Raw genomic sequence first — 18348 nt, 5'->3', positions numbered from 1 at the left:
AGAAAGTGCCCCATTGGGAATGGCTCCATCAGGTGTTACATGCAGGGCCTCATGCCTGGTGGAGAGCATTGGGGCATGGTTTCCTTGTTTGTGCACAGGGATGTCTTGTTTCAAATGGCCATGAAGCACAAATCTTTTTTCACATGGAGGAACTCCCTTGGGGTATTCTGCCCACGGATCCCCTTAAGATATCACATGTGCAAACACCAAGCCTCTAGAATCCACATTTAGCTTGGGATCCTAAGGAGAGTGGTGTCTATGAGTCTACAGATGGAGATAATATGGTTGATCCAAGAGGACCACCCATCTGATGGATCCTCCTTTCCATCAACTTCGACATACCTCCAGAGCAAGAGCTCATGGTGTCCATCATTTGACTCTCAAGGTGTGAGGGTGAGAATGTCCCACATATGGCCCATCGCACACCTCTATTCTCACAGAGAGGTTGTTCGGGCACAAGGCTCCATGGGCATAATATCAGTGCCATGGCCACCTCTGGGAGTGCCCCTTTCAGAAGGAAGGCAACTCCACACCATGGGGAACCAAATTTTCTCTATCACGATGGATCTCTGATAACTTGTGTAGCACTTCAGGGTCGCGTGCTTTCTCAGTCAATGCCTCACACGAATACACAGGACAGAATCTCTTTTGGAGAGAAAAGGTGTCATTCCAAACCCCCAAACCAAAGTCCCCGGGATAATGACATCAAGGAACGACTGAGGAAACACCCTCTGATCTGCCATTTCATTAGGAAGGGACTTTTCCGCTTAGGGAAAAGAGAGGGTGTCATTTAACTTGACCCACACCTCGTGTCCTTTGAGAAGACATGGGTGCCAGGCAGGGAGGACTGCTTGCAACCGACATTATCTTGAGACAGACCAAGAACGAGTGAAAATCTCATGCTAGAGTCCTGATATGGCCTTTGTGTCTAATAGTCCCGGAAACACAGACCAGGGCTTGGGAATGACATTGTGCCCTGGAATGTGGCTTGTATCCAAATCTCATCTCTCTCTCTCTCTCTCTCTCTCTCACTCTCTCTCTCGGCTTCTTCCTCCTTCACATTCTCTCGAATCCTCCTCATCCAAGGTTATCTGTGCTGGTCCAGGTTGGCATATCTCAGCCAGGAGAGCAGTCAAATTCTTTCACCAAGATTTTCCATCAGTCTTCCAAACTCCTATCAAATATGAAAGCATTTTTCCCGAAAGAACTCCTCTGTTTGTATGGAGATATTCCACCTCACGCATGGTACCCCTATCTTACCCTTGTCAGCCCTTCACACTGACCCATAACCATCCCATTTGTACTGCGTTCTACATGGTCACAGATTTGACTCCGAGATCAACATTTTTTTCAACCACCTACACGTAAGGGACCTAGTGAGAATTCACTTCTCTGCAGCACACCCCACGTGTGGGATCAGGTCTGTGAAGTTGCTGGGGAGGTGGATCTCTCGACTCTTTCTAAAGGGAGTTAGGACATGAAGTCTCTGACTCTCCATGTCTCCTTGAATTGGCATCTACGAAGGGTTTTGAGCACCCTTCAGCAGGGTCTGAATGAAAATGGGACAGAGTTCAACTATTCGATCCCCGAAAACCAGTCTCCATTTGGGACCATCCTCCTCCTTCTCTAGACCCTCAATTGGCAGGCCATAGGCCCGGCTCGTCCAAGAGCGAAACCTCAAGACCTGCCCATGTAGCCCTCACCACAAGGCTCACGGAGGAGAAGAAGACAGACTCCTGAAATTCCTCATAATTTTGTACCCCACAAACAAGCCAGCCGTGGAACTAGTCACCCCACTTCCATCCAGCACCCCATTACACAGGACGTCTTCTTATCAACCTGTGAAATACCCACCAGACATATCCCAGCTTCATTCTCGGGAAATTTGTTACTGTGGATAGCTAGTGTGTGCTTTCATCTATTGACGTGTATGTTCCGAAGCAGGGAATTGCCCTTCCCCCCATTCCAATATTTCCTCAGGGTTGATATTGAGGGCCTCGTCCTTGGTTGAAGGCAGAGGGGCCTATTTTCATGGTTTGAACTTTGCAATGAGATTTATCATCCCGGTCATAATTAGGAGTCCTTTTTCCCCTGTTGGCAAAAACTGGAAGTGATAACATCACTGGTCCCTTTCAGATATATTAATCCAAAACCAAGCCTGAGCCGTGGCTATTTATTTACTCAGGAGCCTGATTTGAATGGTGGCCCTGAGAAGAATGCTGGAAATACTACTTAACATCAAATTGTCCAATACATCCAATGGAGCATCCTTTAATTTAGTATCAATATACCTCCAGAGCATGAGCTCAGGCTGCTCGATGTACAACAATTGAGGGGTGACGGTGAGAGCTTCCCACTTTGGGCCCATCCCTCGCCTCTCTTCTCACAGAGGGTCTGTGGTGTCACAAGGCTTGGTGGGCAGCATGCCATTGCCATGGCAACCATTGCGCCTGAACTTCTCAGATGCAAGGCAACTCCACCTCCTCTGTGCCCACCTGCTCTCTACAGAAGGATGGCTCTTCCCCTGAACGTGTGTCAGGCTCAACACGGTGGTTCCAGAACTGCTTCCCAGGAATACACAGTCTACAATCTCATGGGGAAAGAAAATGTGGGATTGAAAAAGACCCACTCCCCACGGAGCCTCAACAGGAAAACAATGGCCGATGGAGGAAGAAGAACAACACACGAGCATCCCTTTCCATGGGAGGAGGCTTTTCCTTGGAAGGAAGCTATGAAAGATCTTTTAACCTGATTTGCACACCATGCCATTGGAGAAGATATAGGGACCATACCAAGGCTTTCAAACCTGTCTTCCAGTATGGAGCAGGGATTGTAATAGACACATTTTGGGAGTCAGGCCCGGAAGGAGAGAAGACTCTGGTACAAGTGTGCTGCTTTGTCCCATTTGTGTGCTATCCACCTTAAAGCAAGACAAGTCCTTGGAGCAATTGCCCTGCCATTGACGGTTGCTGGAATCAACAGCTCCTGTACCTCTCTCTCTCTTTCTGTTGATCGCCTTCGCTCTAGCTCTCTCCCTCTCCCCTTGGCCCCCCTTCAATTCTCTGTATCCTCCTGCTACAAGCTGACCTAGGGTGATATTGGAAGTAATATATTAGCCGAGAGAATGGTCCAAGTGATCCCCCAGCCTTTTCTCCCTGTCTTTCTAGGTGTGATCACATATAAAATCAGTGGTCCAGAAAGACTTGCTGTGCTGTGTGGAGACACCCCAACTAGGTCATCCTTCCACAACACTTCCCATATTCAGCTCTTCCGATGGACACGCTGACCACTTCATATGTACTTCGGTCTGGACGGTCCCATAGTGGACCCAGAGAGCAACACACTTGAAACAACGTTCCCATGAGTGCTCTCCCAAAAAAGTGCTGATCTGCAGCATTCCCTACCTGGTCCTTGAGGTATTGTGGATTTGCTCGCGTGTGGATCTCTGGACTCGATCTTAGGGCATATAGAATATGAAGTCCATGACTCTTCATGTCTCAATGATTTGGAATCTAAACCATGGTCTGTGCATCCTTGGCCAGTGGGCTGGCCAACCATAGCCCAGAGTGCAAGATGTCTGTCCACCATAACTAGTCTCTATGGAATAGACCTCCTCATTCTCTAGCCTCATGAGTGTCAGGGACAGAGCCCACTCCCTTCCGGGATGGAACTTTCAAGACCCTCCAATTGCAGGCATCATCACAGGGCTCATGGAAGTTCAGACAATCGACCCACTTCTCCTTCCCTATGACTGTAGACACAGCAAACATACTGGCACTGGCCCGAGGCACCACACTCCCAGTAAGCCCTCCATGAGAGGGAGGGCTTGTGCTTATCCACCTGTGGAAAAGGCACCTGAAGTACACCGGTTACATCTCGGTTAAAATGCCTCTGTTTGGAGGGCTCCCCTTTGGCTTAGGCTATGGAAATATGTATTCAGTAGTGTGGAGCAGAAAGTGCCCCATTGGGAATGGCTCCATCAGGTGTTACATGCAGGGCCTCATGCCTGGTGGAGAGCATTGGGGCATGGTTTCCTTGTTTGTGCACAGGGATGTCTTGTTTCAAATGGCCATGAAGCACAAATCTTTTTTCACATGGAGGAACTCCCTTGGGGTATTCTGCCCACGGATCCCCTTAAGATATCACATGTGCAAACACCAAGCCTCTAGAATCCACATTTAGCTTGGGATCCTAAGGAGAGTGGTGTCTATGAGTCTACAGATGGAGATAATATGGTTGATCCAAGAGGACCACCCATCTGATGGATCCTCCTTTCCATCAACTTCGACATACCTCCAGAGCAAGAGCTCATGGTGTCCATCATTTGACTCTCAAGGTGTGAGGGTGAGAATGTCCCACATATGGCCCATCGCACACCTCTATTCTCACAGAGAGGTTGTTCGGGCACAAGGCTCCATGGGCATAATATCAGTGCCATGGCCACCTCTGGGAGTGCCCCTTTCAGAAGGAAGGCAACTCCACACCATGGGGAACCAAATTTTCTCTATCACGATGGATCTCTGATAACTTGTGTAGCACTTCAGGGTCGCGTGCTTTCTCAGTCAATGCCTCACACGAATACACAGGACAGAATCTCTTTTGGAGAGAAAAGGTGTCATTCCAAACCCCCAAACCAAAGTCCCCGGGATAATGACATCAAGGAACGACTGAGGAAACACCCTCTGATCTGCCATTTCATTAGGAAGGGACTTTTCCGCTTAGGGAAAAGAGAGGGTGTCATTTAACTTGACCCACACCTCGTGTCCTTTGAGAAGACATGGGTGCCAGGCAGGGAGGACTGCTTGCAACCGACATTATCTTGAGACAGACCAAGAACGAGTGAAAATCTCATGCTAGAGTCCTGATATGGCCTTTGTGTCTAATAGTCCCGGAAACACAGACCAGGGCTTGGGAATGACATTGTGCCCTGGAATGTGGCTTGTATCCAAATCTCATCTCTCTCTCTCTCTCTCTCTCTCTCACTCTCTCTCTCGGCTTCTTCCTCCTTCACATTCTCTCGAATCCTCCTCATCCAAGGTTATCTGTGCTGGTCCAGGTTGGCATATCTCAGCCAGGAGAGCAGTCAAATTCTTTCACCAAGATTTTCCATCAGTCTTCCAAACTCCTATCAAATATGAAAGCATTTTTCCCGAAAGAACTCCTCTGTTTGTATGGAGATATTCCACCTCACGCATGGTACCCCTATCTTACCCTTGTCAGCCCTTCACACTGACCCATAACCATCCCATTTGTACTGCGTTCTACATGGTCACAGATTTGACTCCGAGATCAACATTTTTTTCAACCACCTACACGTAAGGGACCTAGTGAGAATTCACTTCTCTGCAGCACACCCCACGTGTGGGATCAGGTCTGTGAAGTTGCTGGGGAGGTGGATCTCTCGACTCTTTCTAAAGGGAGTTAGGACATGAAGTCTCTGACTCTCCATGTCTCCTTGAATTGGCATCTACGAAGGGTTTTGAGCACCCTTCAGCAGGGTCTGAATGAAAATGGGACAGAGTTCAACTATTCGATCCCCGAAAACCAGTCTCCATTTGGGACCATCCTCCTCCTTCTCTAGACCCTCAATTGGCAGGCCATAGGCCCGGCTCGTCCAAGAGCGAAACCTCAAGACCTGCCCATGTAGCCCTCACCACAAGGCTCACGGAGGAGAAGAAGACAGACTCCTGAAATTCCTCATAATTTTGTACCCCACAAACAAGCCAGCCGTGGAACTAGTCACCCCACTTCCATCCAGCACCCCATTACACAGGACGTCTTCTTATCAACCTGTGAAATACCCACCAGACATATCCCAGCTTCATTCTCGGGAAATTTGTTACTGTGGATAGCTAGTGTGTGCTTTCATCTATTGACGTGTATGTTCCGAAGCAGGGAATTGCCCTTCCCCCCATTCCAATATTTCCTCAGGGTTGATATTGAGGGCCTCGTCCTTGGTTGAAGGCAGAGGGGCCTATTTTCATGGTTTGAACTTTGCAATGAGATTTATCATCCCGGTCATAATTAGGAGTCCTTTTTCCCCTGTTGGCAAAAACTGGAAGTGATAACATCACTGGTCCCTTTCAGATATATTAATCCAAAACCAAGCCTGAGCCGTGGCTATTTATTTACTCAGGAGCCTGATTTGAATGGTGGCCCTGAGAAGAATGCTGGAAATACTACTTAACATCAAATTGTCCAATACATCCAATGGAGCATCCTTTAATTTAGTATCAATATACCTCCAGAGCATGAGCTCAGGCTGCTCGATGTACAACAATTGAGGGGTGACGGTGAGAGCTTCCCACTTTGGGCCCATCCCTCGCCTCTCTTCTCACAGAGGGTCTGTGGTGTCACAAGGCTTGGTGGGCAGCATGCCATTGCCATGGCAACCATTGCGCCTGAACTTCTCAGATGCAAGGCAACTCCACCTCCTCTGTGCCCACCTGCTCTCTACAGAAGGATGGCTCTTCCCCTGAACGTGTGTCAGGCTCAACACGGTGGTTCCAGAACTGCTTCCCAGGAATACACAGTCTACAATCTCATGGGGAAAGAAAATATGGGATTGAAAAAGACCCACTCCCCACGGAGCCTCAACAGGAAAACAATGGCCGATGGAGGAAGAAGAACAACACACGAGCATCCCTTTCCATGGGAGGAGGCTTTTCCTTGGAAGGAAGCTATGAAATATCTTTTAACCTGATTTGCACACCATGCCATTGGAGAAGATATAGGGACCATACCAAGGCTTTCAAACCTGTCTTCCAGTATGGAGCAGGGATTGTAATAGACACATTTTGGGAGTCAGGCCCGGAAGGAGAGAAGACTCTGGTACAAGTGTGCTGCTTTGTCCCATTTGTGTGCTATCCACCTTAAAGCAAGACAAGTCCTTGGAGCAATTGCCTTGCCATTGACGGTTGCTGGAATCAACAGCTCCTGTACCTCTCTCTCTCTTTCTGTTGATCGCCTTCGCTCTAGCTCTCTCCCTCTCCCCTTGGCCCCCCTTCAATTCTCTGTATCCTCCTGCTACAAGCTGACCTAGGGTGATATTGGAAGTAATATATTAGCCGAGAGAATGGTCCAAGTGATCCCCCAGCCTTTTCTCCCTGTCTTTCTAGGTGTGATCACATATAAAATCAGTGGTCCAGAAAGACTTGCTGTGCTGTGTGGAGACACCCCAACTAGGTCATCCTTCCACAACACTTCCCATATTCAGCTCTTCCGATGGACACGCTGACCACTTCATATGTACTTCGGTCTGGACGGTCCCATAGTGGACCCAGAGAGCAACACACTTGAAACAACGTTCCCATGAGTGCTCTCCCAAAAAAGTGCTGATCTGCAGCATTCCCTACCTGGTCCTTGAGGTATTGTGGATTTGCTCGCGTGTGGATCTCTGGACTCGATCTTAGGGCATATAGAATATGAAGTCCATGACTCTTCATGTCTCAATGATTTGGAATCTAAACCATGGTCTGTGCATCCTTGGCCAGTGGGCTGGCCAACCATAGCCCAGAGTGCAAGATGTCTGTCCACCATAACTAGTCTCTATGGAATAGACCTCCTCATTCTCTAGCCTCATGAGTGTCAGGGACAGAGCCCACTCCCTTCCGGGATGGAACTTTCAAGACCCTCCAATTGCAGGCATCATCACAGGGCTCATGGAAGTTCAGACAATCGACCCACTTCTCCTTCCCTATGACTGTAGACACAGCAAACATACTGGCACTGGCCCGAGGCACCACACTCCCAGTAAGCCCTCCATGAGAGGGAGGGCTTGTGCTTATCCACCTGTGGAAAAGGCACCTGAAGTACACCGGTTACATCTCGGTTAAAATGCCTCTGTTTGGAGGGCTCCCCTTTGGCTTAGGCTATGGAAATATGTATTCAGTAGTGTGGAGCAGAAAGTGCCCCATTGGGAATGGCTCCATCAGGTGTTACATGCAGGGCCTCATGCCTGGTGGAGAGCATTGGGGCATGGTTTCCTTGTTTGTGCACAGGGATGTCTTGTTTCAAATGGCCATGAAGCACAAATCTTTTTTCACATGGAGGAACTCCCTTGGGGTATTCTGCCCACGGATCCCCTTAAGATATCACATGTGCAAACACCAAGCCTCTAGAATCCACATTTAGCTTGGGATCCTAAGGAGAGTGGTGTCTATGAGTCTACAGATGGAGATAATATGGTTGATCCAAGAGGACCACCCATCTGATGGATCCTCCTTTCCATCAACTTCGACATACCTCCAGAGCAAGAGCTCATGGTGTCCATCATTTGACTCTCAAGGTGTGAGGGTGAGAATGTCCCACATATGGCCCATCGCACACCTCTATTCTCACAGAGAGGTTGTTCGGGCACAAGGCTCCATGGGCATAATATCAGTGCCATGGCCACCTCTGGGAGTGCCCCTTTCAGAAGGAAGGCAACTCCACACCATGGGGAACCAAATTTTCTCTATCACGATGGATCTCTGATAACTTGTGTAGCACTTCAGGGTCGCGTGCTTTCTCAGTCAATGCCTCACACGAATACACAGGACAGAATCTCTTTTGGAGAGAAAAGGTGTCATTCCAAACCCCCAAACCAAAGTCCCCGGGATAATGACATCAAGGAACGACTGAGGAAACACCCTCTGATCTGCCATTTCATTAGGAAGGGACTTTTCCGCTTAGGGAAAAGAGAGGGTGTCATTTAACTTGACCCACACCTCGTGTCCTTTGAGAAGACATGGGTGCCAGGCAGGGAGGACTGCTTGCAACCGACATTATCTTGAGACAGACCAAGAACGAGTGAAAATCTCATGCTAGAGTCCTGATATGGCCTTTGTGTCTAATAGTCCCGGAAACACAGACCAGGGCTTGGGAATGACATTGTGCCCTGGAATGTGGCTTGTATCCAAATCTCATCTCTCTCTCTCTCTCTCTCTCTCTCACTCTCTCTCTCGGCTTCTTCCTCCTTCACATTCTCTCGAATCCTCCTCATCCAAGGTTATCTGTGCTGGTCCAGGTTGGCATATCTCAGCCAGGAGAGCAGTCAAATTCTTTCACCAAGATTTTCCATCAGTCTTCCAAACTCCTATCAAATATGAAAGCATTTTTCCCGAAAGAACTCCTCTGTTTGTATGGAGATATTCCACCTCACGCATGGTACCCCTATCTTACCCTTGTCAGCCCTTCACACTGACCCATAACCATCCCATTTGTACTGCGTTCTACATGGTCACAGATTTGACTCCGAGATCAACATTTTTTTCAACCACCTACACGTAAGGGACCTAGTGAGAATTCACTTCTCTGCAGCACACCCCACGTGTGGGATCAGGTCTGTGAAGTTGCTGGGGAGGTGGATCTCTCGACTCTTTCTAAAGGGAGTTAGGACATGAAGTCTCTGACTCTCCATGTCTCCTTGAATTGGCATCTACGAAGGGTTTTGAGCACCCTTCAGCAGGGTCTGAATGAAAATGGGACAGAGTTCAACTATTCGATCCCCGAAAACCAGTCTCCATTTGGGACCATCCTCCTCCTTCTCTAGACCCTCAATTGGCAGGCCATAGGCCCGGCTCGTCCAAGAGCGAAACCTCAAGACCTGCCCATGTAGCCCTCACCACAAGGCTCACGGAGGAGAAGAAGACAGACTCCTGAAATTCCTCATAATTTTGTACCCCACAAACAAGCCAGCCGTGGAACTAGTCACCCCACTTCCATCCAGCACCCCATTACACAGGACGTCTTCTTATCAACCTGTGAAATACCCACCAGACATATCCCAGCTTCATTCTCGGGAAATTTGTTACTGTGGATAGCTAGTGTGTGCTTTCATCTATTGACGTGTATGTTCCGAAGCAGGGAATTGCCCTTCCCCCCATTCCAATATTTCCTCAGGGTTGATATTGAGGGCCTCGTCCTTGGTTGAAGGCAGAGGGGCCTATTTTCATGGTTTGAACTTTGCAATGAGATTTATCATCCCGGTCATAATTAGGAGTCCTTTTTCCCCTGTTGGCAAAAACTGGAAGTGATAACATCACTGGTCCCTTTCAGATATATTAATCCAAAACCAAGCCTGAGCCGTGGCTATTTATTTACTCAGGAGCCTGATTTGAATGGTGGCCCTGAGAAGAATGCTGGAAATACTACTTAACATCAAATTGTCCAATACATCCAATGGAGCATCCTTTAATTTAGTATCAATATACCTCCAGAGCATGAGCTCAGGCTGCTCGATGTACAACAATTGAGGGGTGACGGTGAGAGCTTCCCACTTTGGGCCCATCCCTCGCCTCTCTTCTCACAGAGGGTCTGTGGTGTCACAAGGCTTGGTGGGCAGCATGCCATTGCCATGGCAACCATTGCGCCTGAACTTCTCAGATGCAAGGCAACTCCACCTCCTCTGTGCCCACCTGCTCTCTACAGAAGGATGGCTCTTCCCCTGAACGTGTGTCAGGCTCAACACGGTGGTTCCAGAACTGCTTCCCAGGAATACACAGTCTACAATCTCATGGGGAAAGAAAATATGGGCTTGAAAAAGACCCACTCCCCACGGAGCCTCAACAGGAAAACAATGGCCGATGGAGGAAGAAGAACAACACACGAGCATCCCTTTCCATGGGAGGAGGCTTTTCCTTGGAAGGAAGCTATGAAAGATCTTTTAACCTGATTTGCACACCATGCCATTGGAGAAGATATAGGGACCATACCAAGGCTTTCAAACCTGTCTTCCAGTATGGAGCAGGGATTGTAATAGACACATTTTGGGAGTCAGGCCCGGAAGGAGAGAAGACTCTGGTACAAGTGTGCTGCTTTGTCCCATTTGTGTGCTATCCACCTTAAAGCAAGACAAGTCCTTGGAGCAATTGCCCTGCCATTGACGGTTGCTGGAATCAACAGCTCCTGTACCTCTCTCTCTCTTTCTGTTGATCGCCTTCGCTCTAGCTCTCTCCCTCTCCCCTTGGCCCCCCTTCAATTCTCTGTATCCTCCTGCTACAAGCTGACCTAGGGTGATATTGGAAGTAATATATTAGCCGAGAGAATGGTCCAAGTGATCCCCCAGCCTTTTCTCCCTGTCTTTCTAGGTGTGATCACATATAAAATCAGTGGTCCAGAAAGACTTGCTGTGCTGTGTGGAGACACCCCAACTAGGTCATCCTTCCACAACACTTCCCATATTCAGCTCTTCCGATGGACACGCTGACCACTTCATATGTACTTCGGTCTGGACGGTCCCATAGTGGACCCAGAGAGCAACACACTTGAAACAACGTTCCCATGAGTGCTCTCCCAAAAAAGTGCTGATCTGCAGCATTCCCTACCTGGTCCTTGAGGTATTGTGGATTTGCTCGCGTGTGGATCTCTGGACTCGATCTTAGGGCATATAGAATATGAAGTCCATGACTCTTCATGTCTCAATGATTTGGAATCTAAACCATGGTCTGTGCATCCTTGGCCAGTGGGCTGGCCAACCATAGCCCAGAGTGCAAGATGTCTGTCCACCATAACTAGTCTCTATGGAATAGACCTCCTCATTCTCTAGCCTCATGAGTGTCAGGGACAGAGCCCACTCCCTTCCGGGATGGAACTTTCAAGACCCTCCAATTGCAGGCATCATCACAGGGCTCATGGAAGTTCAGACAATCGACCCACTTCTCCTTCCCTATGACTGTAGACACAGCAAACATACTGGCACTGGCCCGAGGCACCACACTCCCAGTAAGCCCTCCATGAGAGGGAGGGCTTGTGCTTATCCACCTGTGGAAAAGGCACCTGAAGTACACCGGTTACATCTCGGTTAAAATGCCTCTGTTTGGAGGGCTCCCCTTTGGCTTAGGCTATGGAAATATGTATTCAGTAGTGTGGAGCAGAAAGTGCCCCATTGGGAATGGCTCCATCAGGTGTTACATGCAGGGCCTCATGCCTGGTGGAGAGCATTGGGGCATGGTTTCCTTGTTTGTGCACAGGGATGTCTTGTTTCAAATGGCCATGAAGCACAAATCTTTTTTCACATGGAGGAACTCCCTTGGGGTATTCTGCCCACGGATCCCCTTAAGATATCACATGTGCAAACACCAAGCCTCTAGAATCCACATTTAGCTTGGGATCCTAAGGAGAGTGGTGTCTATGAGTCTACAGATGGAGATAATATGGTTGATCCAAGAGGACCACCCATCTGATGGATCCTCCTTTCCATCAACTTCGACATACCTCCAGAGCAAGAGCTCATGGTGTCCATCATTTGACTCTCAAGGTGTGAGGGTGAGAATGTCCCACATATGGCCCATCGCACACCTCTATTCTCACAGAGAGGTTGTTCGGGCACAAGGCTCCATGGGCATAATATCAGTGCCATGGCCACCTCTGGGAGTGCCCCTTTCAGAAGGAAGGCAACTCCACACCATGGGGAACCAAATTTTCTCTATCACGATGGATCTCTGATAACTTGTGTAGCACTTCAGGGTCGCGTGCTTTCTCAGTCAATGCCTCACACGAATACACAGGACAGAATCTCTTTTGGAGAGAAAAGGTGTCATTCCAAACCCCCAAACCAAAGTCCCCGGGATAATGACATCAAGGAACGACTGAGGAAACACCCTCTGATCTGCCATTTCATTAGGAAGGGACTTTTCCGCTTAGGGAAAAGAGAGGGTGTCATTTAACTTGACCCACACCTCGTGTCCTTTGAGAAGACATGGGTGCCAGGCAGGGAGGACTGCTTGCAACCGACATTATCTTGAGACAGACCAAGAACGAGTGAAAATCTCATGCTAGAGTCCTGATATGGCCTTTGTGTCTAATAGTCCCGGAAACACAGACCAGGGCTTGGGAATGACATTGTGCCCTGGAATGTGGCTTGTATCCAAATCTCATCTCTCTCTCTCTCTCTCTCTCTCTCACTCTCTCTCTCGGCTTCTTCCTCCTTCACATTCTCTCGAATCCTCCTCATCCAAGGTTATCTGTGCTGGTCCAGGTTGGCATATCTCAGCCAGGAGAGCAGTCAAATTCTTTCACCAAGATTTTCCATCAGTCTTCCAAACTCCTATCAAATATGAAAGCATTTTTCCCGAAAGAACTCCTCTGTTTGTATGGAGATATTCCACCTCACGCATGGTACCCCTATCTTACCCTTGTCAGCCCTTCACACTGACCCATAACCATCCCATTTGTACTGCGTTCTACATGGTCACAGATTTGACTCCGAGATCAACATTTTTTTCAACCACCTACACGTAAGGGACCTAGTGAGAATTCACTTCTCTGCAGCACACCCCACGTGTGGGATCAGGTCTGTGAAGTTGCTGGGGAGGTGGATCTCTCGACTCTTTCTAAAGGGAGTTAGGACATGAAGTCTCTGACTCTCCATGTCTCCTTGAATTGGCATCTACGAAGGGTTTTGAGCACCCTTCAGCAGGGTCTGAATGAAAATGGGACAGAGTTCAACTATTCGATCCCCGAAAACCAGTCTCCATTTGGGACCATCCTCCTCCTTCTCTAGACCCTCAATTGGCAGGCCATAGGCCCGGCTCGTCCAAGAGCGAAACCTCAAGACCTGCCCATGTAGCCCTCACCACAAGGCTCACGGAGGAGAAGAAGACAGACTCCTGAAATTCCTCATAATTTTGTACCCCACAAACAAGCCAGCCGTGGAACTAGTCACCCCACTTCCATCCAGCACCCCATTACACAGGACGTCTTCTTATCAACCTGTGAAATACCCACCAGACATATCCCAGCTTCATTCTCGGGAAATTTGTTACTGTGGATAGCTAGTGTGTGCTTTCATCTATTGACGTGTATGTTCCGAAGCAGGGAATTGCCCTTCCCCCCATTCCAATATTTCCTCAGGGTTGATATTGAGGGCCTCGTCCTTGGTTGAAGGCAGAGGGGCCTATTTTCATGGTTTGAACTTTGCAATGAGATTTATCATCCCGGTCATAATTAGGAGTCCTTTTTCCCCTGTTGGCAAAAACTGGAAGTGATAACATCACTGGTCCCTTTCAGATATATTAATCCAAAACCAAGCCTGAGCCGTGGCTATTTATTTACTCAGGAGCCTGATTTGAATGGTGGCCCTGAGAAGAATGCTGGAAATACTACTTAACATCAAATTGTCCAATACATCCAATGGAGCATCCTTTAATTTAGTATCAATATACCTCCAGAGCATGAGCTCAGGCTGCTCGATGTACAACAATTGAGGGGTGACGGTGAGAGCTTCCCACTTTGGGCCCATCCCTCGCCTCTCTTCTCACAGAGGGTCTGTGGTGTCACAAGGCTTGGTGGGCAGCATGCCATTGCCATGGCAACCATTGCGCCTGAACTTCTCAGATGCAAGGCAACTCCACCTCCTCTGTGCCCACCTGCTCTCTACAGAAGGATGGCTCTTCCCCTGAACGTGTGTCAGGCTCAACACGGTGGTTCCAGAACTGCTTCCCAGGAATACACAGTCTACAATCTCATGGGGAAAGAAAATATGGGCTTGAAAAAGACCCACTCCCCACGGAGCCTCAACAGGAAAACAATGGCCGATGGAGGAAGAAGAACAACACACGAGCATCCCTTTCCATGGGAGGAGGCTTTTCCTTGGAAGGAAGCTATGAAAGATCTTTTAACCTGATTTGCACACCATGCCATTGGAGAAGATATAGGGACCATACCAAGGCTTTCAAACCTGTCTTCCAGTATGGAGCAGGGATTGTAATAGACACATTTTGGGAGTCAGGCCCGGAAGGAGAGAAGACTCTGGTACAAGTGTGCTGCTTTGTCCCATTTGTGTGCTATCCACCTTAAAGCAAGACAAGTCCTTGGAGCAATTGCCCTGCCATTGACGGTTGCTGGAATCAACAGCTCCTGTACCTCTCTCTCTCTTTCTGTTGATCGCCTTCGCTCTAGCTCTCTCCCTCTCCCCTTGGCCCCCCTTCAATTCTCTGTATCCTCCTGCTACAAGCTGACCTAGGGTGATATTGGAAGTAATATATTAGCCGAGAGAATGGTCCAAGTGATCCCCCAGCCTTTTCTCCCTGTCTTTCTAGGTGTGATCACATATAAAATCAGTGGTCCAGAAAGACTTGCTGTGCTGTGTGGAGACACCCCAACTAGGTCATCCTTCCACAACACTTCCCATATTCAGCTCTTCCGATGGACACGCTGACCACTTCATATGTACTTCGGTCTGGACGGTCCCATAGTGGACCCAGAGAGCAACACACTTGAAACAACGTTCCCATGAGTGCTCTCCCAAAAAAGTGCTGATCTGCAGCATTCCCTACCTGGTCCTTGAGGTATTGTGGATTTGCTCGCGTGTGGATCTCTGGACTCGATCTTAGGGCATATAGAATATGAAGTCCATGACTCTTCATGTCTCAATGATTTGGAATCTAAACCATGGTCTGTGCATCCTTGGCCAGTGGGCTGGCCAACCATAGCCCAGAGTGCAAGATGTCTGTCCACCATAACTAGTCTCTATGGAATAGACCTCCTCATTCTCTAGCCTCATGAGTGTCAGGGACAGAGCCCACTCCCTTCCGGGATGGAACTTTCAAGACCCTCCAATTGCAGGCATCATCACAGGGCTCATGGAAGTTCAGACAATCGACCCACTTCTCCTTCCCTATGACTGTAGACACAGCAAACATACTGGCACTGGCCCGAGGCACCACACTCCCAGTAAGCCCTCCATGAGAGGGAGGGCTTGTGCTTATCCACCTGTGGAAAAGGCACCTGAAGTACACCGGTTACATCTCGGTTAAAATGCCTCTGTTTGGAGGGCTCCCCTTTGGCTTAGGCTATGGAAATATGTATTCAGTAGTGTGGAGCAGAAAGTGCCCCATTGGGAATGGCTCCATCAGGTGTTACATGCAGGGCCTCATGCCTGGTGGAGAGCATTGGGGCATGGTTTCCTTGTTTGTGCACAGGGATGTCTTGTTTCAAATGGCCATGAAGCACAAATCTTTTTTCACATGGAGGAACTCCCTTGGGGTATTCTGCCCACGGATCCCCTTAAGATATCACATGTGCAAACACCAAGCCTCTAGAATCCACATTTAGCTTGGGATCCTAAGGAGAGTGGTGTCTATGAGTCTACAGATGGAGATAATATGGTTGATCCAAGAGGACCACCCATCTGATGGATCCTCCTTTCCATCAACTTCGACATACCTCCAGAGCAAGAGCTCATGGTGTCCATCATTTGACTCTCAAGGTGTGAGGGTGAGAATGTCCCACATATGGCCCATCGCACACCTCTATTCTCACAGAGAGGTTGTTCGGGCACAAGGCTCCATGGGCATAATATCAGTGCCATGGCCACCTCTGGGAGTGCCCCTTTCAGAAGGAAGGCAACTCCACACCATGGGGAACCAAATTTTCTCTATCACGATGGATCTCTGATAACTTGTGTAGCACTTCAGGGTCGCGTGCTTTCTCAGTCAATGCCTCACACGAATACACAGGACAGAATCTCTTTTGGAGAGAAAAGGTGTCATTCCAAACCCCCAAACCAAAGTCCCCGGGATAATGACATCAAGGAACGACTGAGGAAACACCCTCTGATCTGCCATTTCATTAGGAAGGGACTTTTCCGCTTAGGGAAAAGAGAGGGTGTCATTTAACTTGACCCACACCTCGTGTCCTTTGAGAAGACATGGGTGCCAGGCAGGGAGGACTGCTTGCAACCGACATTATCTTGAGACAGACCAAGAACGAGTGAAAATCTCATGCTAGAGTCCTGATATGGCCTTTGTGTCTAATAGTCCCGGAAACACAGACCAGGGCTTGGGAATGACATTGTGCCCTGGAATGTGGCTTGTATCCAAATCTCATCTCTCTCTCTCTCTCTCTCTCTCTCACTCTCTCTCTCGGCTTCTTCCTCCTTCACATTCTCTCGAATCCTCCTCATCCAAGGTTATCTGTGCTGGTCCAGGTTGGCATATCTCAGCCAGGAGAGCAGTCAAATTCTTTCACCAAGATTTTCCATCAGTCTTCCAAACTCCTATCAAATATGAAAGCATTTTTCCCGAAAGAACTCCTCTGTTTGTATGGAGATATTCCACCTCACGCATGGTACCCCTATCTTACCCTTGTCAGCCCTTCACACTGACCCATAACCATCCCATTTGTACTGCGTTCTACATGGTCACAGATTTGACTCCGAGATCAACATTTTTTTCAACCACCTACACGTAAGGGACCTAGTGAGAATTCACTTCTCTGCAGCACACCCCACGTGTGGGATCAGGTCTGTGAAGTTGCTGGGGAGGTGGATCTCTCGACTCTTTCTAAAGGGAGTTAGGACATGAAGTCTCTGACTCTCCATGTCTCCTTGAATTGGCATCTACGAAGGGTTTTGAGCACCCTTCAGCAGGGTCTGAATGAAAATGGGACAGAGTTCAACTATTCGATCCCCGAAAACCAGTCTCCATTTGGGACCATCCTCCTCCTTCTCTAGACCCTCAATTGGCAGGCCATAGGCCCGGCTCGTCCAAGAGCGAAACCTCAAGACCTGCCCATGTAGCCCTCACCACAAGGCTCACGGAGGAGAAGAAGACAGACTCCTGAAATTCCTCATAATTTTGTACCCCACAAACAAGCCAGCCGTGGAACTAGTCACCCCACTTCCATCCAGCACCCCATTACACAGGACGTCTTCTTATCAACCTGTGAAATACCCACCAGACATATCCCAGCTTCATTCTCGGGAAATTTGTTACTGTGGATAGCTAGTGTGTGCTTTCATCTATTGACGTGTATGTTCCGAAGCAGGGAATTGCCCTTCCCCCCATTCCAATATTTCCTCAGGGTTGATATTGAGGGCCTCGTCCTTGGTTGAAGGCAGAGGGGCCTATTTTCATGGTTTGAACTTTGCAATGAGATTTATCATCCCGGTCATAATTAGGAGTCCTTTTTCCCCTGTTGGCAAAAACTGGAAGTGATAACATCACTGGTCCCTTTCAGATATATTAATCCAAAACCAAGCCTGAGCCGTGGCTATTTATTTACTCAGGAGCCTGATTTGAATGGTGGCCCTGAGAAGAATGCTGGAAATACTACTTAACATCAAATTGTCCAATACATCCAATGGAGCATCCTTTAATTTAGTATCAATATACCTCCAGAGCATGAGCTCAGGCTGCTCGATGTACAACAATTGAGGGGTGACGGTGAGAGCTTCCCACTTTGGGCCCATCCCTCGCCTCTCTTCTCACAGAGGGTCTGTGGTGTCACAAGGCTTGGTGGGCAGCATGCCATTGCCATGGCAACCATTGCGCCTGAACTTCTCAGATGCAAGGCAACTCCACCTCCTCTGTGCCCACCTGCTCTCTACAGAAGGATGGCTCTTCCCCTGAACGTGTGTCAGGCTCA

This window comes from Sus scrofa, chromosome Y (assembly GCF_054392235.1).
Source record: "Sus scrofa isolate SSC_HxYL_T2T_F1_AM1 chromosome Y, Sscrofa_HxYL_maternal_Yorkshire_Landrace_v2.0, whole genome shotgun sequence".
NCBI classification, from domain to species: domain Eukaryota; kingdom Metazoa; phylum Chordata; class Mammalia; order Artiodactyla; family Suidae; genus Sus; species Sus scrofa.
Note: the sequence above shows the minus strand (reverse complement) of the source record.